This window comes from Canis lupus, chromosome 37 (assembly GCF_003254725.2).
Source record: "Canis lupus dingo isolate Sandy chromosome 37, ASM325472v2, whole genome shotgun sequence".
Taxonomy (NCBI): Eukaryota; Metazoa; Chordata; class Mammalia; order Carnivora; family Canidae; genus Canis; species Canis lupus.
The window spans coordinates 15093062-15114527 of NC_064279.1; the positions used below are offsets into that span (position 1 = coordinate 15093062).

Below are 21466 nucleotides of genomic sequence, written 5' to 3' on the forward strand. Positions count from 1 at the left end.
TTAAGCCTAAAGTCCAATTACAGAAAGTTACTAAAAGCAGAAAAACCATGGCAATTCTAAGTTCATCTTTAAAACTACCATGCAGAATCATATTAATAGTAACCCTAGAATGCCTGAGACACCTTAGTGTTGCTCGCATTCAAGATAATCAACAAGTTTTGCAGGTTCCAAAAAGAGATATTCAGAACAGCCTTCCTACTACTTCTAACAAAATCTAATTCCACCATACTGACCTGGAAAATAAGACTTCAAGGTAGTATCCAGAATGTTCATTAGAAATTACCTGTCTTCTCTCATTTCAGAATTTACTTGTTAAGCAACACCTGCTTTGAACTTTATACCAGTTACTATACAAAACAAATCATCTTCTGACAGGCCTAGCTGGTAATGCGCTTAGGCAGCAATTACAGGCCCTAATTTTTTTTCCCAAGACGGATTTGGTATGCCTACATCAAAGATACAGGAGATGGGCTAGGGCAGCCCCGGTGGTGCAGCGGTTTAGCACCGCGTGCAGCTCAGGGCATGATCCTGGAGTCCCGGGATCGAGTCCCACGTCAGGCTCTCTGCATGGAGCCTGCTTCTCCCTCTGCCTGTGTCTCTGCCTCTCTCTCTCTCTGCATCTCTATGAATAAATACAATCTTAAAAAATTTTTTTTAAAAATCTATAAAAAAAAAAAAAAGGAGATGGGCTAATGGCTTATTCAGTGTCTTTTTATCATCCAAGAGAAGGGAATGGATGTGGTCCACTTGGGCAGTGTCCCAATGAACCACCTCCACTCACATTTCCACCATGTGTACCATTCACCAAAGGCACTGTGATTAATATCCTGTGGCAACCTGTTCTGACATGTGGGCATGCTAACTTTCTGCACCAATGTAAGACTTTTCCTTGACCATAAGCTCTAGGTGAGTCAACAAAGGGATGTGACTACTTGAAAAAGAGGGAAAAAAGGTGAATTTGCCCTAGAGGTGTTTTAATAGAATTAAGGGAGTGTTTGTCCAATTCCGCTTGAACTGGTCAGGTTGCACATGGGGGTATTATATTGTTTTCTGAGAATTACAGTCTCAGAGAAACAATGATAAACTTGAGCATGTCCAGAAAAGAAAGAACAGGACAGAGAGAAAGCTTAAAACTATATCATGTGACGAATGCTAAATGAATTGGTGGAAGCTATTTATTTTAAAAAAGAAAGAACAGGATAACTTTCTTTTCCTCTTTCATTCTTTCTCTTTTTTTTTTTTGTAATGGGGCTCAAACTCGTGACCCTGAGATCAAGAATCACAGGCTCTTCCGATTGAGTCAGCCAGGTGCCTGAGGGCAGGATAACTTTTTTCAAATGGTTCAAGGTCTGGTATGCAGATGAGGGAACTTTTATCTGACCAGAGGAAAAAACTAAGGATATGAGAAAAAGACATCTTAGCTCAGCATAAGGCAAAACTTTCCAAAGATTATAGTTGTTAAAAATTGGCGTTTATGCATTTAAAAAATATTTATCAAAAAACATTTTAGAAAATATTTATTGAGCATCTACTATGTGTTCTAGGCCCTGAAGAAACAGTAGTGAATAGTGGTGAATAGAACCCAGGGAGCTTTCATTCTAATGCAAAGCTGTGTCAGATGATGGCACGGTTCCCATACTTGGAGGTGTTTAATGAGGCAGACACAAATTGAGGGTCTTGTAGGAGGAAACCAGGAATTTTTTTTTTTAAGATTTTATTTATTTATTCATTAGAGACACAGAGAGAGGCAGAGACACAGGCAGAGGGAGAAGCAGGCTCCATGCAGGGAGTCCAACATGGGACTCGATCCCGGGACCACAGGATCATATCCTGAGCCAAAGGCAGACACTCGGCCACTGAGCCATCCAGGCATCCCAGAAACCGGGAATTAAGTGTGACCAGGCTTGATAATGTCTAAAGTATTGCCAACCCTGAAATTATAATGTTACACCTGATACAGTTTGATGGCTCTCCTATCCATTGGTCAGGATGTACAGTCCTGTCTATGGCTTGGCCATAATCTCCTACCCATCAATGTATATATGTAGGGCTGCCTTCACTAGGTGTCTGTGGAGGGATGGGGTGCCATGAAGGATAAATGTATGGCAAGTAATGTACCATGAAGGGAAACAATTTTCCTATGCCTCATTTTCACCCCCAAAGATATAGCAGCCATTTCTATTTGTTTTCATCTTTTTCAACTTGCCATTGCCAGCTGGGGAAGGGGACTTCTTTCCTTACAAACCAATTTCTATTTTTTAATCTCTCTGAAAGAAGGTGAAGTTAGTGTGGCCAAAGATCATAGAATTATTGGGGCACCTGAGTGGCTCAGCCGGTTAAGTGCCAGACTTTTTATTTTGATTTTGGCTCAGGTCATACACAGTCTCATGGTCGTCGTGGGAATGAGCCCTGCACTGGGCTCTGTGCTCAGGGGGAGTCTGCTTGAGATTCTCTTTCTCCCTCCCTCTGCCCCCCCGCCCCCCCCCCCCCCCGCCCCGCTCACACAGGAGCATGCGTGCGCGCTCTCTCTCTAAAATAAATAAATAAATCTTTAAGGATCATAGAATCCATAGTCTCTTAAAGTGAAATTAAATGTCAGAGAGAATTTAATCTAGTCCCTTCATTTTACACGTGAGAAAAAAAAAGAGTTAGTAGAATACTTATAAATACCTGAATATGGAGTGGTGGAGGTAGAAAAAAAAGTCCCTTTATACCTAAGACAGAAGCACTAATAATTACTAGGCTTTTAGGCAGAGTATCTACTTTGGGCCAAGAAAGTTTTATGAAGAATCATGCAGAACTTCTAGAAATTACAAAGTTAATACTGAAATTTATTTTATTGGATGCATAAAATTGTAGCTTAGACTCAGTCAAAGGGAGAATGTAAACTAGAAGCTATATCTGAAGGGGGTACCTAAAATGTAGCATAGACAGTGAGATGGAAAATAGTAAAGAAAGGCTAAAAAATAAAGGACAGAGACAAATAGTCTAAAGTATTATCAAATCAGCATGGCAGGAGGGAATAAAGCCTTGTGCTAATCAGGTGGTTAAAAATATGACCACAATCAAACTAGTTTGTATGTGGGTGTTTTGATCATCAAAAAATAGGATAATAAAATAACGTCCATAATATTCCTGATCAGGACAGAGGATGAGTGACTTGAGGACCATTCAATCTGGCGATTCTCAGAGGTACCCAATGTCTTCCTGAGAAGACAGGGACACCTATTGTTTTGCCCTGATAGCATTCACAGGCCACTCTGTCTTCAATCTAGGAAGAAGGGTCATGTTTGGAAACAGGATCCCTTTGGTCTTCCCCAAATATGGAACAACTCTTTAAGAGGATAAAATTGGAAGCCAAAAACTCACTCTAGAAGGAAACCAGGACCATGATTCTAAGACCTTTTGTAAAACTATGAAATTTTTCATACTGATCACGTTGCTGTTATCTACTACACTCCTCTAGTGACTAACAGTAAGAGACTTAGGTAAAAAGGTAAAAGGTAAAAATAAATGTTTGTGGAGTAAAGAATATGGCAGTTGGAGAGATGAACAAGAGAAGCGGGCAGAGTCAGCTCCTGAGGGAAAGAGAGGTGTCTGAGTTCCTGGAGCTCCTCATGTAGGAAAGAAAATAGAAGCTGCTTCCAGCCGGGCTCTGAGGCAGAATAGCAGAAAAAGACAAGTGGGATTCTCCACCAACACAGTCTATAGGACTCCCTGCGACTTAGGATACATATTCAAATGTGAAATGACAGTGTATGTAGAGCCTCCCTGAGAGCTCAAAAGTGGAGTGATGTTTCTGGCAATATGGTACTCTACGTATTCTTGAAACACATTTCACTACAAAACCTCTAAAAACACTGGACTAAACATAAAAAATCATCTTCTTAAATGTATGGCTGAGCTGGAAGGAAAGTAAGGAAAATTCTTAGTGGCCTGCACTGAAATGGAGGGATCAGGAATGCAGAGAAACATCAAAGCTGTAGGCTGTGCCATGGCTCATGCAACCTTTCCTTTGTTGTTACCATCATGCAAAGCTCTGAAGGTATAATATAAGATCTGGAAATTTCCTTAAATGCCTGGAACCAATAAATCTTGTTTTCGATGAGGGGCACTATATGCACGTTGGGGGCACATTTTCAACTCTGCCTTAGCCTTCATTTTCTGCTTGCAGAACCCTCAAGGTCATCCAAAGGGAAAGCTTAGGGCCTTTGCATGGCTTTCCTGGCAACGCCCAGGACCCTGGGCATGAGCACAGCTCTAGACTTAAATGTCATCTTCTTGATTGTCAGGTAGAAGTCAGAGCTTTTCAAAGCCTCTCTATGTGTGTCCTTTCTCAGTCTTTCTTTTAAAGCTTTTGGTTACAGGCGCCTGGGTGGTTCGTTTGGCTAAGAGTCTGACTCTTGGTTTTGGCTCAGGTCATGGTGTCAGGGTCCTGGGATTGAGCCCCATGTCAGGCTCTCTGCTCAGCGGGGAGTCTGCTTTCCCCATCTCCCTCCCCCTTTACCTCTCCCTTTACGCCCTCTCTTGCTCTCCTAAATAAATGAATAAATAAATCTTTTTTAAAAAAATAAAGCTTTTAGTTAGTCTAATGCTTTCTTTCAACTGGAATCCATCTCCTCAGGCAGCTGCAAAGCTAAGTAACTGCCTGTTATTATTTTTGACAAATGCTATGGAGAAAAAGCTTTTCACTGTAGGTGAGCTGACTTAGGTCAACTATAGATAGTCTTGCAAGTGAGGCTTTCCAGGGAGCCACCAGACAGGTCACATAATTCTCTGGGAAGGAAGCTTTTAAGGAGTCCCACAACTACATTCTGTTCCTTTCATTTGCTACCAGGCTGCTGGTCTTCACTGAGAATGCGGGTTGTTAGTTTTCAATAATACTGCAAAGCAGGATAAGACAGGGTTAAGTTACAAATGCCACACAGCTCATTTCTTTTACTGAGATTGAGCCTTTTTTTAAAAAGATTTAATTTATTTATTTTGAGAGAGAGAGAACTAGCGTGGGGTTGGGGAACAAGGGGGTAGGAGGAGAGGGGGAAGCAGACTGAGCAGGGAACCTGACTTGGGGCTCAATCCCAGGACCCTGAGACCATGACCTGAGTCAAAAGCAGATGCTTAATTGACTGAGCCACTCAGGCGCTCCTGAGTTGAGCCATTTTTGTTTGTTTTTAATGAACACTCCCAGATTGTTGCAAGCCTTTGGATAAATATCAGAGTTCTGAAAAAGTTGACTCAGACCATTTTGCCAGTTTCTTGTTGCTTTGTGGAGGACAGAGTTTTCTGAGGTCCCTACTCTGTTAGTTTTGCTTATGTCACTTTGATGGGGAGTTTGAATAGGCATATTTTGTGCATTTGGCAACCACGTAGTGTTGCCAAATAGCATGGTGTTCTTTAAAAACTTAGGCTTAAAGGGGCCTAGGTTAAGGATCGACTCTTGGTTTCAGCTCATGTCATGATCTCATGGCCATGAGATCAAACCCTGAATTGGGCTCTGTGCTCAGCCCAGAATCTGCTTGAGATTCCCTATCTTCCTCTACCTCTCCTGCTTGTGCTCTCTCTCTCTAAAATAAATAAACAAATCTTAAAAAAAGGTTAAAAATTAGGCTTATTAAGTTTAAGTATACTAATATAGCCCACTTACCAGTTAAAAGCTATGGAAACATGTATATTCTTTCCACCACCTTCTTCTCCTTCATAAACTTGCTTTAGTTGTAGAGACTATAAAAGTGAATGAATCAATAAGTGAGTGAGCCGATCAATCAATCAATGAATCAATCAATCAAATTTGTGATTCAAGGATCCAGTACAGGGATTGAACACAATAAATATCCAGGGAATGGGGCTGAATCAAAAAGCATATTGGCTTCGAATAGGCAAAACTGACCAATTCTCTACTGTATTTTATCCTCCACATAAGACTAAATCTTTAGCTTAATATTTATCTCACATAAATTTGTAACTTTGGGATGCCTGGGTGGCTCAACAGTTAAGCATCTGCCTTCAGCTCAGGTCATAATCCTGGAGTTCTAGGATCAAGTCCCATGTCGGGCTCCCTGTATGGAACATGCTTCTCCCTCTGCCTCTGTCTCTACCTCTCTTTCTGTGTCTCTCATGAATAAATAAAATCTTTTAAAAAAAATAAAATTGTAACTTTTATGTTAATGATTTTCCTTCCTTTTTTTTTTTTAAGTTTTATTGAGAGAGACACAGGCAGATGGAAAAGCAGGCTCCACATAGGAAGCCCGACGTGGGACTCAATCCTGGAACTCGGGGATTACACCCTGAGCCCAAGGTGGATGCTCAACCTCTGAGCCACCCAAGCGTCCTGATTTTCCCACTTCCTTTAATGTTTACAGGCCATATCTTGGTTTGGGTGGAAAATGCATACTATAAAATAGTTTTAGCAGTAAATTCTTTCAATAAAGGAAAGGAAAAAAGGATAGAGAAGGGATGGGGAAAAGAAGGAGAAAGAGGAAGGTACTCTTGTCCCTTGTCAAAGCAGTGGCCACTGACAAATTTTGAAAGTATTTGACTAATACATAGCAGAAATAATTATTTTCCATCAGAAAATTTATAACTAGCTCAATTGAAGGACATTAGTTAAAGAAGCTTGTCTGGAAATAATCTGAAAAGATCTTTGTGTCTCATGTCTTCCTTAATTTGTTATAATGAATGAGTCATAATATTTTAAGAGGATTAGAGCTGCTTATAATGAGTGCTACATTTAAAGGACTAAAGAAGCTTTAGTAACAATATCATATAATATGATTAGGGTACAACATAATATGATGGGACAAGATAATATGATTCTTTCATTTCCTGTTTTCACTAGAAAATTACAGAAAAAAAAACAAACAAACAAACCACAAAGCAGCTTTTTGTTTCATTCTTTGCTAGGGAAGAAAATATGAAGGTTAAGTATTATCTGGCTATGTATATACACTCACACATGCACAAATACTGAGTTAACTTGATTTTATAAATGTGTAATAAATTTGGTGTCATAAATCATTTTATCTCTTTACTTTTCTATGACTCTCCTTTATTAATAATGAATATAAAAGCAGGCCTTCAATGACTATTCTAGCAAAGATAGTCCACATCTTTGAAAATTGTTTTATCTATATTAATACTTAAAATCATCGAATTAAAAGCAAATCATATTTTCTTCAGTTCTTGTGATATCAAAGTCACAAGACTCAAATTTGAAAAACACTGAAAAATAGGAAGGTTCTTCACAACATCAGACCTGTTCTGTTTAGTCTTTGTCAAGGAAAAACGCATAGAAGGGTAATTCCAAGGGCACCTGGGTGGCTCAGGGGTTGAACATTTGTCTTTGGCTTAGGTTGTGATCTCAGGGTCCTGGGATTGAGTCGGGCATCAGCCTCTCCACAGGGAGTCTGCTTCTCCCTCTGTCTATGTCTCTGCCTCTCTCTGTGTGTCTCTCAAGAATGAATAAATAAAAATCTTTTTTTTAAATAATTTTTTTAAAGGGTAGTTCCAGATTAAAAGAGAGAAGAGGGACACCTGACTGGCTGTGGGTAGAACATGCAACCCTTGATCTGGGGTCGGGGTCATGAGTTCAAGACCCACATTATGTGTAGAGCTTTCTTTTCTTTTTTTTTCTTTTTTAAAGATTTTATCTATTTATTTGGGAGAGAGAGCACAAGCAAGAGCAGGAGTAGAGGGGAGGGGCAGAGAGAGAGATGGAGAAGCAGTCTCCCCACTGAGCAAGAAGCCTGACTCAAGGCTCAATCCCAGGACCCTGAGATCATGACCTGAGCGGAAGGCAAATGCTTAACAGACTGAACCACCCAGGTGCCCCTAGAGCTTTCTTAAAAAATAAAAATTAAAAAGGCCAAAAAAATGTAATCTGTGACGATTAATTAGATGTTGATTTTTTTGCATTTATGTTTTTTTTTGTTTTTTGTTTTTTGTTTTTTTTTTTTAGGGACACCTGGGTGGCTCAGCAGTTGAGCACCTGCCTTTGGCTCAGGGTATGATCCCGGGATCCGGGATCAACTCCTGCCTGGGGCTCCCCACAGGGAACCTGCTTCTCCCTCTGATTGTGTCTCTGCCCCTCTTTCTGTGTCTCTCATGAATAAATAAAATATTTAATAAATAAACTGTCTCTGAGTTTTCTTCTAGAAGAACTCAACCTGTGACATGAGATGGGTATCAGATAACCTCTAAATGAGGAACTTTTCTTTAAGTTCTGTTTTCTTTAAAACTGCCAATGTCATCAAAGACAAAGAAAGGCCATGGGAAAAAAAAAAAGGGAAAAAAAAAAAAAAAGAAAGGCCATGGGAATGTTCCATATTAAAACAGACTAAAGACACATGACAACTAAATGTAATATATGATGTTGGGCTGCATCCTATACTAGAGAAAAATAAAAGGCAAAAAAGAACATTATTGAATCAATTGACAGAACTGGAATGTGGATTAGAGATTGGCTAAAAGTATTGCATCGACTTAAAATTTCCTTAGATTATTAAGTATGCAGCAATTATGTAGAAGTATGTCCTTGCTCTTAGGAAATAGACACTAAAATATACAAGGACAAGGGAGCATGAGGTATGTAACTTCCTCTCAAATGATTCAGAAAAACTACATACACACATACAGAGACAGAATATAAATGCAAATGGAACAAAATTTTAACAGTTGGTGAATAGAGGTAAAAGTGATTTGAGAGGATTCTTTGAATTTTTCTTGTAACTCTTTTGCAATGAGATCATCTTCAAATAATAAGTTGAAAATATATAAATAATTACAGGTCAACCAGATATGGCAAAATGTTAGTAATCGATCTAGATTATAAGTATGTAATTATTCTCTGCAATATTATTTCAACTTTTCTGAATGTTTGAAATTCTTCATAATAAAAAGTTGAAAAAGGAGATCCCTGGGTGGCTCAGCAGTTTAGCGCCTGCCTCTGGCCCAGGGCCTGATCCTGGAGACCCAGGATCGGGTCCCACGTCTGGCTCCCTACATGGAGCCTGCTTCTCCCTCTGCCTGTGTCTCTGCCTCTCTCTCTCTCTCTCTCTGTCTATCATGAATAAATAAATAAAATCTTTAAAAAATAAAAATAAAAAGTTGAAAAAAAATACAAGCCAGGGTATTTGCTATATATCTCAACTCTTCAAGGTTTGCGGGACTTTATCTTTTGGAGCACTGTGCCCTGATTTCAGGTAGGGGTCACAAATTAAATGGGTACTTTATCTGCGATTAAGTGAGAGAACACGTATTAGCATACCAATTAGACCCTGAAAGTTCTCCGCTCTCTAAAGCAGAACTCTTTAAATCATTAATTATTTACCTCCTCTCTCTAAGAAACTCCATTAGATGTAAGCTGAGTACCAAAACTTTGTCTTTTTAAAATTCTCTGCTATATCCTTAGTTGCTAGAACAATTCCCAGAACATTGCATATGCCCAAGAAACACCTGTTGAAAGAACAAGTGAGGAAGATCTTCAATAAATATAGACATTGCTATACGTCAATAATTTTACCTACTAAACATCAACTCCTGTCATTATGGTCAAAATGAAATTTGGCTTTACTCTTTTTTGCTTCCTTTCTCTTTCTTATTGCACGTTGGGAGCATCAGAATTCTGGAATTATTTCAGCAATCAAATAGTTTATCTGGATAAACCTGAGTCAAGCAATACTTTGAGGTAGTGCTGCTGGGCTCCTGGAGGGAGCAGCAGAGCCTTGAGAAAGCAAGCCCGTCAGGGCACGAAGTAGAGAGTGACCTTGAAGGACGTGCAGCCTCCGCTGCTGCTGCTGCTGCTGCTGGGGACCTTGGAAGGGAGGACTCACCGCACAGGGTAGAGCAGACTTGACTCCCGGAGAACCGCTGTCCTACCACATGCAGAGGAATGAAGCCAGCCAGCGATAGGAAGCCAGGCGTCAGGGACTATAGCTTATTTATTGGCCAAGCACCGACACTCACTCAGTAAGACCAAAAACAAATAAAGCTGCAGGAACCAGATCAGCCAGGAGTCAGAATGTAGAAATCATGGCTTGGAGCGAGAATCAAGAGGAACCCAAACAGATGTGGAATAGCAGTAGCCTGGCCATCAGTTTTGTCTAATTTGGATGTTTGCCACATGGAGCTGGGTGGAAGTGTTAACCACAAAACAACAGCCTTCCCATGCTCAAGTCCTCCTGGCAAACCACTGGGGCTTGCTGATGGTGCTAGTGGCTAACAGTCCCAGCTGGCAAGTGTCATCCAGGGACGCATGGCTGCTGTTGTCTCCGGGCACCCTTCATAGTCTACTGGACTATATACTGTCCTTACTATTTCTACTCCCAGCTCAGGGTTAGAGCAAATGGAGCAAAGTATAACCACGAGCCTCCAATTTTTTATCTTTATCCCCCTATCCAATCCCCACCTTCTCATTTTCAAATCTGGAAAAGCTGCTTGCTCCCTAGGCAAATAGTATTTAAAACAGTTTGTTTAAATTTGTAATTAGTTTTTTACCTTGAATAATTAAAAAACAATGATTCTTTTAACTAACGGACGCAGCAAATATCTCAAGTGTTTTCAAGGTGGCATCCTATCATACTGCTCAAAAAAATACACACACATACCCCTCAACCTCTTGACACACTTAAGTGGAACATGAGAATTAAAATCACTACAGTAGTCTTAATACAGAAGTATAGTGTAAGATAGGATTTGTGATATGTAGGTGTCCTGAAAAATATTACTTAGGGTTGTTGTGGTTCTTTTAAGATTTTTAAAAAATTTTTAAGTCTTTGCTACTCCCAGCATGGGGCTTGAACTCACAACCCCAAGATCAAGAGTCGCCTATTCTTCTGAGCCAGCCAAGCCCCCCTATGGTTGGGTTTTATTTCAGATATTTTACCCATTTACAGTGACAGTACTACATAATATTTCTTCCTTTCTTTTTTCTTTGATCTATTTCATTAGAAAATACTCAGCCTATTCGCCTATAAAAGAACTTGACTAAAGATATCACCAGTGTGGCCAAAAGCAGACTAAATTAGTATGCCAGCAAAGCAAAGGCAGTAAAACATTAAAAGGTTTAACTTCCATGGATTAGTATATAATTTTGCAATAAGAAAATTCTGGGGGGGAAAAAAGACCTATTTTACTTTCATTAATTTATGAGTTTGGTTTAGTATATATACATATATTTTTATGTTGAATTATCTATGATAAAGGAGATCATAATTTTTTCAGTATTTAGGGCCTGTCAGGAAAAATTGTGAAGGATACTGAAATGGGAAGACAGATTCTGAGTATCCTGGTGTGTCTTTTCAGGTTCTCTGACTGTTACTGCATGAATATTTCACAGTTGCACACATTGTTGACAACTTATACTAACACAAATGATCTTTGTCCATAGCAATATGAACTGTGTCTAGTGGAATGCAATAGATTATTGCCTGTGAAGTACTAACCAGTTTTGCCAATTTTGCAACTGTTTATAAACTCATTTCAACATTCCTGATGGCCTATATATGTATGATTTTTTTTTAAAGATTTTATTTATTTATTCATGAGAGAGAGAGAGAGAGAGGGGCAGAGGGAGAAGCAGGCTCCATGCAGGGAGCCCGATGTGGGACTTGATCCCGGGACTCCAGGATCACGCCCTGAGCCAATGGCAGGCACTAAACCACCGAGCCACCCAGGGATCCCCTATATGTATGATTTTTAATTCTCTCTTTTAAAAAAATATTTTATTTATTTATTCATGGGATACAGTGAGAGGGAGAGAGAGAGAGAGAGAGAGAGGCAGAGACACAGGCAGAGGGAGAAGCAGGCTCCCTTTGCGGAGCCTGATGTGGGACTTGATCCTGGGACCCCGGGATCACCACCTGAGCCAAAGGCAGACACTCAACTAGAGCCACCTGGCACCCCTTGAATTCTCCTTTTAACCAGTGGTAACAGCTTACTGATTCTATCATTCACTAATGAGTTAAATAAAACCTTTGAGACATGTTAATTTTATATTCATACATGAGTCATGATTCGTTTGTTTAAAAAATTATCTTGGGGCACCTGGGTGGCTCAGTTGTTTAAGCATGTGACTTCTGCTAGATTATGATTTCAGGGTCCTGGCATTGAGACCTGACGGGCTGGCGGGGAAACGGGGGCTCCAAGATGGCGGACCTCCCCGCCACCTTCACTGCGGCCTCCAGGTCACCACCAGGAAACTGAAGTTTTCCACCCAGGAACTTCCCAATTGGGAACTGTCCCTCAGGGGTTTCTCCCACCCCACGACCTCCATACCTTACCTAATATGGACACAAGCCTATGTCCTGCCTCAACCCCATAGAAGGACCCTGCCAACTCCCTACCTGCCCAGTGCCTCTCTTGGGAAGGGATATCCTCCAAAAACTGCGGGCCACCATCCGTCTCTCTCCTTCTCCTTCAGCTTCGGAGTGTCTTCTACTGCCACTCCTCCCCTCTCCTCCAACTCCCATCCCTACAAATCTGCCCACCGTTAATCCCCAAGTTTGGGATACATCCAAACCCACCGGCGCCTCCCACCACAGTCCTGTTCATATCCGGTTAAAGAATAACTCCACATACTCTTCTAGGGCTCAGTTCCCCATCTCCTTTACCCATCGTAGGGGTCTCAAACTTATAATAGACCACCTAAAGCAGCAGGGACTTCTCATTCCTATCAACTCCCCCTGCAATACCCCAATCCTGCTGTACGAAAGCCATCAGGGGTTTATCGGCTGGTACAGGACCTACAGCTCATTAATGAAGCTGTTGTCCCACTCCACCCCGTCGTCCCCAACCCCTATACCCTACTGTCTCACATCCCTCCCGGCACCTCTCATTTCACAGTTCTCGACCTAAAGGATGCATTCTTTACTATTCCCCTGCATCCTGACTCCTATTTCCTGTTTGCTTTTACCTGGGAAGACCCAGACACCCATGTTTCTGGACAACTTACCTGGACAGTCCTACCGCAAGGGTGTTGTGACAGCCCCCACATTTTCGGCCAGGCCCTGGCAGCTGACCTCCAGGAATGTCTCCTGGAGGCCAGTACCCTGCTACAGTATGTAGATGACCTGCTTCTCTGTAGCCCTTCCCTCCTCACCTCCCAGGAAGATACCTCTACCCTACTAAACTTCCTGGGAGCTACGGGGTATAGAGTCAACCCGTCTAAGGCCCAGCTATGTACCCCATCAGTCACATATCTAGGGATCACTCTGACCCCTACCTCTAAATCCCTTACTGGGGACCGTATTCACCTCCTCCAAGAACTCCCCTCAGAGTGCAGATGGGATACTCTCCTTCCTAGGACTCGTGGGGTTTTTTAGACACTGGATTCCAAACTTATCTATCCTGGCCCGGCCTTTATATCAAGCAGCCAAGGAAACCCCTCAGGGTCCCTTAACTGATCCTGCCTCAATCCAGCATGGATTTTCGAGGCTCTGAGACTGCCTCATTAAGGAACCAGTTCTGGCTCTCCCAGACCATGCTAAACCGTTCCATCTCTTCACAGATGAACGATCTGAGTCGGCCACCGGCCTTCTAGCCCAGCCCACCGGGCCTACATACAGGGCAGTAGCCTACCTGTCCAAACAGACCCCACCACCCGGGGTTGACAACCCTGTCTCAGGGCGCTGGCTGCCGTGGCCTCCCTCACTAAGGAGGTCCTAAAACTGACCTTAGGACAGCCTCTTACAGTCTACTCCCCCCACCGACTCACGGACCTCCTTGGCCATCGGTCTCTGGCCCAGATGACTCCCTCCCGGGTGAGTTATTCCATTTGTTATTTGTCGAAAACCCTCAGATATCTCTGTCTGTCTCCCCCCACTAAAACCCTGCGACTTTACTGCCTGCACCCTTACCTACCCCTGACCCTTCTCACTCTTGCCTTCAACTTCTGGAGGACTTTACCCCCTCTTACCCTGGACTCTCTGACCAACCTCCGGCTAACCCTGATCGCATCCTGTTTGTGGATGGCAGCTCCCTTCTGACCTCAGATGGCCTACGCCACGCCGCCTATGCCGTAGTTACCTCTGAGGCAGTTGTTGAAGCAGCCCCCCTTCCTCTTGGGACTACTTCCCAGAAGGTGGAGCCGATAGCCCTAACCCGGGCACTCCACCTGTCCAAGGGACAACGAGTCACCATTTACACTGACTCCAAATATGCTTACCTCATATCCCACACTCATTCAGTTATTTGGCAAGAAAGGGGATTCCTGACTACCAAAGGTATCCCTATCGTAAATGGGCCGCTCATTGCCAGGCTCCTCGAGGCCCTACGCCTACCCACCGAGGTCGCCATCGTCCACTGCCGGGGACACCAAACTACCCTTGACTCGGTCTCCCTAGGCAACAATAAAGCTGATATGGTGGCCAGGCAGATGGCCCTTAGCGCCACTCCTGCCCCTGTACTCTTCCTCAACACTGCACATCAACCTTGTTACACCGAGGAAGAGACGCTAGCACTCCAAACGTTGGGGGGCAAACTAGGGAACAAAGGGTGGATCCACATGCAGAACTGCACTGCCATACCTGAAAACCTGGCTCACACCCTGGTCACAGAAATTCACCAGTCGCTCCATATCGGCCCCAAGGCGTTGTTTCAATTCTTACAACCTCTCTTCTACCACCCTTCTCTGTCCAAGGTCATTGAAACCGTTCACAGGACATGCACTGTCTGTTCGGCTGTCAGTGCACAAGATGGGATCCACAGGCCAGAACCTAACCACCAATTGCGAGGCCACCAGCCGGGAGAAGACTGGCAGCTGGACTTCACCAACATGCCCCGTCATAAAAACCTCCGCTACCTACTAACCCTGGTTGACACGTTCACAGGTTGGATAGAGGCCTATCCCACTGCCCGCGATATGGCGGACGTGGTGGCTGCAATCCTTATTGAACACGTCATTCCCCGTTTCAGACTGCCCTGAACCCTCAAGTCAGACAACGGACCTGCCTTCATATCCAGCATAACCCAGCAAGTGGCTAAAAGTCTCAACATCTCCTGGAGATTGCACATCCCTTACCATCCTCTGTCCTCGGGTAAAGTAGAAAAGGCCAACGACCTACCTAAAGCCCAACTCACCAAACTTACCTTGGAAACCTGTCTTTCTTGGCCTACCCTCTTACCTCTTGCCCTCACTAGGCTGAGGGCGGCCCCCCCATGGACCCTCAGGACTAAGCCCGTTTGAACTCCTCTAGGGTCCTCCCTTCCTCATAGATCACAATCTCCCTGCTGTTCCTCCACCCCTTCTCTCCTATCTGCCTTACCTCACTCTGCTCTGGGCTCTCCTGAGAGCTCATGCTGACTCAGTCACCCCAGCCCGGAACAACCCTGAAGATGATGAGACTCCTTCCCAGAAACTGCTCCCGGGGGGGCCAGGTTCTCCTCAGGAGTCGCAACCCTGGTCCCTTACAGACGCAGTAGACTGGGCCCCATACTGTCATCCTCACCACCCCAACTGCGGCAAAGCTACTGGGCCACCAGCCGTGGGTGCACATCAACAACCTTAAACGGGCCCCCTCTGACAGTAAGTGGGCCTCCCGGATGGTGGGCCCCACCAAACTCTGCTTGGTTAGGGCTCCTTCTCGTACTCCTCAGGAGTCCCCAGATCTAGGCAGAGTCATGTGACTGCGTGAGGGGCTCAGCTCCCTCACGCTATTTCTCGGCCTATACCTCTATGCACAGGTCCTACTATCAGGGAAAGACACCTCCACTCTCCCCTGCCCCCTCGGGAATCGTCTTCTCCTGCCCAAAAGGGATCTATTGCTGCCTAACTGCCAATGATTCCTTGGATTGTACTCTCATCCTTCTGTCTCCTACCACCAGCATCTACTCATCTGAACAACTCTTATCTCAACTGTCCCCTACCTCCCAGCTGCCTTCCCTTCTTAATAGGGGCAGGACTAACTATCGGTGTGGCAACTGGGGCGGCAGGGCTGGGAACCTCCATTAACTTCTATTATAAGCTTTCCCAGGCACTCAATGAGGACATGGAACGAATAACAGACTCACCGCCTTACAGACTCAGATCACCAGCTTAGCCGCCGTCACCCTACAAAACCGACGCGCCCTAGATCTCCTCACCCCGAAAAAGGGGGAACATGCCTTTACTTAAACGAAGAGTGCTGCTACTTCGTCAACCACTTCGGCATAGTCACCTCTAAGGTCAAAGAACTCAAAGACCGGATCCGGGCGAGACACCAAGATGACTCCATCTGGGGCTTCAGTCCCCAAGCCTGGGTAACTTGGCTCCTCCCCCTCGCAGCGCCCCTCTGTATACTCCTCCTGTTAATCTCAATCGCTCCCTGCCTTACACGTTGCTTAGGGAGCGCCTGCAAGAAATAACCAGGGTATCAGGCAACCAACTCCTCCTACAGCCCTATTCCCGCCTGCCCACATCCGATGGCCTCTACGACGTCCCACTGCCAGCAGGAAGTAGCCAGAGTCGACGCCCCCTGACACCAATATAAATATAAAGAGGTCGGAATGACGGGCGGCGGGGAAACGGGGGCTCCAAGATGGCGGACCTCCCCGCCAACCCTCTCCAAGATGGCGGACCTCCCCGCCACCTTCACTGCGGCCTCCAGGTCACCACCAGGAAACTGAAGTTTTCCACCCAGGAACTTCCCAATTGGGAACTGTCCCTCAGGGGCTTCTCCCACCCCACGACCTCCATACCTTACCTAATATGGACACAAGCCTATGTCCTGCCTCAACCCCATAGAAGGACCCTGCCAACTCCCTCCCAGCGCGACTTCCACGACTTCCACGACTCACACTCCCCCCGCCCCCCCGTGAGTCGTGGAACCTCACCCGAGGGTGCTTGCAATAAGGTTCATCTCTCGGATCCACTTGCCTTGTAGCCTCTTTTCTTATCACCGTGGGCGGGAGCAACTTTACAAGACCCATGTGGGGCTCCCTGATTGCTTCCCCCTCTCCCTCTGCCCCTCCCCAGCACTTGTGCTCGATCTTCCACTCTCTCTCTCAAATAAATAAATAAAATCTTTTTTAAAAAAAAGAAAAATCTTTTAAAAAATGATCTTTTAATAGATCTTAAATCCAAGAGTGTTGATCTGACTGTGGGAGGACAATGAAGAGGGACAGGAGGATGGGAGTGAGGTAAGATTTTTTAAAAATGTATATGAAGTGGGACGCCTGGGTGGTGGTTGAGCATCTGCCTTAGGCTCAGGTCATGATCCTGGGGTCCTGGGATCAAGTCCCACATCGGGCTCCCTGCATGGAGCCTGCTTCTCCCTCTGTGTCTCTACCTCTCTCTGTGTGTGTCACTCATGAAGAAATAAGTAGAATCTTAAAAAAAAAAAAAAAAAAAAAAAAAGATGTATATGAAGTTTCTTTCTGGTCCATTCAATTTCTAAACCTAAATTTACCTCCCACTCCTAGGATCATGATGGAACTGAACATCAAGTTGGGGAAGTACTCCCTCAGAGGGAAGGAGAGCTAAGTGGAATTCCAGATCAGTAGGGAAGGGCTTCAGGGGAGAGAATTCTGATAGCACCCCAAGTTTGGCATGGCGGAGGCAAATTCTTTCTTTAGGGTTTCCAGACTCTCTTCCCTGCACCCCCACCTGTCCTCTTGAAGACTATGTGTTAGCAGTGGGATCCCTAATAGGACTGTTGGAATCGGGAGACCAATAAGCAAGATGAACAGATACGGTACTCAGAGATGTGCAGCTCTCCTCTCCTCTCCTTCTGGTTTTCCTTTTTTTTTTTTTGCAGTCAGACCCAGGACACTTTCAGTGCTGCTGCAGCTGCTCCAACCGAGGAGGGGAGCCAAGCCTGAGCTCCAGCCTCTCCACTCCAGGTAACTGGTGTGCCGGGCCCTCTTGCCTCATCAGTGCTGCAGTTCCAGGACCCAGAACCCCCTCCTCAGCCGAGGACACATGTCGGGTCACCCGGGTGGAGAGAAGTCCCGGGCCCAGCAACGCTCCAGCTTGGTCTCTGTCTCTGCCCTGCTGCCCACTCTTCCTTGGGAGGCCTAAATACGTCCAGGTGCTTACGTAGTTGTAGTTCTACGTCCCCTTTCCAGTTTTCCATGTCTGTCTTCTCTCGCTGTCACCCTGTCTCTTCTGTTCTTAAACTGCCCTCTCTCCTGCCGCCTGTCCTCACCAGGTGCTTCCACGAAATCCACCAGCAACCACGAGCAGTCCTGGGCCGTGTTTTTTGTTTTGTTTTGTTTTAAGATTTTATTTATTTATTCATGAGAGACACACAGAGAGAGAGAGAGGCAGAGACACAGGCAGAGGGAGAAGCAGGCCCCATGCAGGGAGCCCGACGTGGGACTAGATCCCAACGTGGGACTAGGATCAGGCCCTGGGCTGAAGGCAGATGCTCAGCCACTGAGCCACACGGGTGTCCCGGGGCTGTGTTTTATGGTAGTGATGAGCGAGGCCCCTGGGGTCAAGCAGACCCTGGTTTGGAATCACAGTTCCACTTACTACCTCCCTGTGAGGCCTTGCCGAGGTTAGTCAAAGGCTCCGAGCCTCAATTTCTCCATCTGTAAAAGAAGGATAAGAAGAGTACCTATTCGACCAGGTCGCTGTGGGCATGAAATGAGGTGGTCAAGAGAAGTTCCATGTCTGATACAGTCATCTGCTACTATTACCATTTTTTTCCCTGCCTCCTGATCCCTCTTCCCATTGCCTTATTTGTATGTACTATTTCACATTTTTTCTCAATCTACCATAGATACTGATTTTTTTTAAAGATTTTATTTATTTATTCATGAGAGACACACAGAGAGAGGCACAGACAGAGGCAAAGGAAGAAGCAGGCTCCCTGTGAGGAGCCCAATGTGGGACTTGATCCCAGGACCCAGGATCATGACCTGAGCCAAAGGCAGACACTCAACCACTGAGCCACCCAGACGCCCCCTCCTGTGTTGGTCACCATGTCAGCCACTTTCTGAAAGGCGTCCAAGAAGGCAGCTGCTGCTCCTTCTGTGGTCCAAAGCTGGGACTGTGGCTGTATCTATGGTGGATTGAAGTACAGGACATGCTACCCCAAAATAGGGCACCTGGGTATATTGAATAGTTGATGCTGAAGGAGTGTGTTTCCAGGGTTCAGGAAGGTCTCCTGGAAGCAGGTCCTGTGAGAATCACGTGAGACGTGCATGCCTTCCACATACCCTGAGGGAAGGGCATCTTTACCTCTGAGGAAGGAGGAACTCAGAAGAATCTGAACAAACAAGCCTTGCTATGTTTCCCCCACTGTACTACTCTCAGCTCATAAACCTTTGTCCCAGCACATTTTCCATGAGGCTCTATTTTTGGCCAAAGTATAAAAACACTCAGGTGTAACTGTTTCCTTGGGTTATTTCCTTATGAAGTCTCCATGTCATGTGAAACTTCCATTTAAAAAATCTGTATGCGGGATCCCTGGGTGGCGCAGCAGTTTGGCGCCTGCCTTTGGCCCAGGGCGCGATCCTGGAGACCCGGGATCGAATCCCACGTCGGGCTCCCGGTGCGTGGAGCCTGCTTCTCCCTCTGCCTGTGTCTCTGACTCTCTCTCTCTCTCTGTGACTATCATAAAAACAAACAAACAAAACAAAAAAAAAACAAAAAACAAAAAATCTGTATGCAAAAAATAAATAAATAAATAAATAAATAAATAAATAAATAAATAAATAATCTGTATGCTTTTCCCTTAATAATCTGTCTTTTGTTACAGGGGCCTCAGCTCAGAGAAGAGGAAGAGGAAAATATACTTTTTTTCTTCCCCTATAATGGCAGATCAAAGACAGTGGTCATATGTATCACATCATTTTTTTTTATTACAGTCAACTTCAGTTTCTTCATCTGCCATCTGGGGAGAAAGCCCATCAATAAACCATCTACTGGGTTGTTTTAAGAATTGTACAAGATATTTTCCACTTAGAGCTCTCACAAACATGGTGACCATTCCTAAAACCCACCAGATTTTCTGAAAGAAATGTGGCAAGCACCAACCCCACAAAGTGACACATGACAAGAAGGGCAAGGATTCTCTGCATGCCCAGGGAAAGCAGCATTATGACAGGAAGTAGAGTGGCTATGGGGGGTGGACCCATTTTCCGGGAAAAAGCTAAAACTACAAAGAAGATTGTGCTGAGGCTTGAAGGTGTTGATCCCAACTGCGGATTCAAGAGAATACTGGCTATTAAGAGAAGCAAGCATTTTGAAAAGAAGAGAAGGGGCCAAGTGATCTAGTTCTACATGTCCTATTTTGTTTCATTATGAAGACAATATAATCTTGAAGTTATGTTCACTTAAAAAAAAAGAATTGTCCAACATATATATGTGTCTCTCAAAGTGCCTGGCTTAGGGAAAGAGCTCAAGAATTGTGAGATATTATTATTACCATCTTACTTTAATCTTCTTATTAGGGTGTATTATGAAATAATTCACATTACTAACATGACTTTGTTGAAAGGTAGCAAATTCCTGGGTTTCCAGCTAATGTAATGATCACTGGCTATAATCAGAGCTCACTTGATATTATTTGTGATTAGTTTAGCTAACATTTTGGATTTATGTTTCATTCTAAGAAAACATGGGCTGAAACATACCACTGTGAGCAACAAAATAATGGTTTCCTGCTGTTACTGTAAAGCTACATTGTGCTCATTCCTTCTTTTCCAAAGTAGGACATTCTGATCCTGTGATAATGTTCTACTAAAGGAATTTATTTATTTTGCACCAAATGATTCGTGTAGATGAGTTCATTTCTTGTGATGAAGACGGGTACAACATAGCTGGGCTTCTTGCTGTGATCTCACTGACTTGCTATAATCCAACTGGCTAGAAAACACAGTAATTGTCTGGCTCAGCAAGAAGAAAACCAGCTTTTCCAAAGAAATTCTTTTGGGGCATTCTCTCAAGTTTGATGAATAAGTTATTTACTGATTGCTTGAGGAAAATATAAAATGGAAGAAATGGTCTTTCTTTAAGAAATTACTAAAGAATACGCAGGGATGTGAGCAGACTCCATTGAATATGGCAAAAAATAGATCTAGTTTTTAAAAATCAGGCTTTTGTTTATTTGAGGCTGAAATAAATGAATGTGAATATTCTTTTTAAATTTTTATTTATTTATTTATTTATTTATTTATTTATTTATTTATTTATTTAAAGATTTTATTTATTTATTCATGAGAGACACACAGAGAGAGGCAGAGACACAGGCAGAGGGAGAAGCAGGCTCCCCTGATGTTACTCTCCTAAATAAGCTCTACTCTGACCACCACCAGCCTGTTCCCCAGTCTCAATCAGGGTCATCGCTCTCTATGCTTTACTTATAATTTTTAGTTATATATTTGAATACTTACTTGATAAATGTCTCTCCTTGAGCAGGCTGTATTTTTGCTTGCCTTTATATCCTCAGAGCCTAGCACAGTGCCTGGCAAGTAGGGGAGCTTGATAATATTTACTAACTGGCAGAAAGACAACAGTAGTTTTTTTTTTTTTTTTTTTTTTTTTAAG

The 21466-nt window shown here is 43.9% G+C and overlaps 1 protein-coding gene and 1 pseudogene across 22 annotated transcripts in view; one reads left to right on the forward strand and one right to left on the reverse strand.

Annotated features, from left to right (window-relative positions):
* Positions 1-21466, reverse strand: part of CMKLR2 (chemerin chemokine-like receptor 2) — a 50279-nt gene that overhangs the window by 19409 nt on the left and 9404 nt on the right. For 4 of the 22 annotated variants that reach the window (XM_035710931.2, XM_049106470.1, XM_035710937.2 and 1 more), the window contains one exon: positions 5645-5721. The exons of 1 other annotated variant lie outside the window; for it this stretch is intronic. The gene's annotated coding sequence lies outside the window, so the exon portion shown is untranslated. 17 more of the 22 variants (XM_049106467.1, XM_049106471.1, XM_049106472.1 and 14 more) reach the window with 13 other exon arrangements.
* Positions 16049-21173, forward strand: LOC125754474 (60S ribosomal protein L36a-like; annotated as a pseudogene).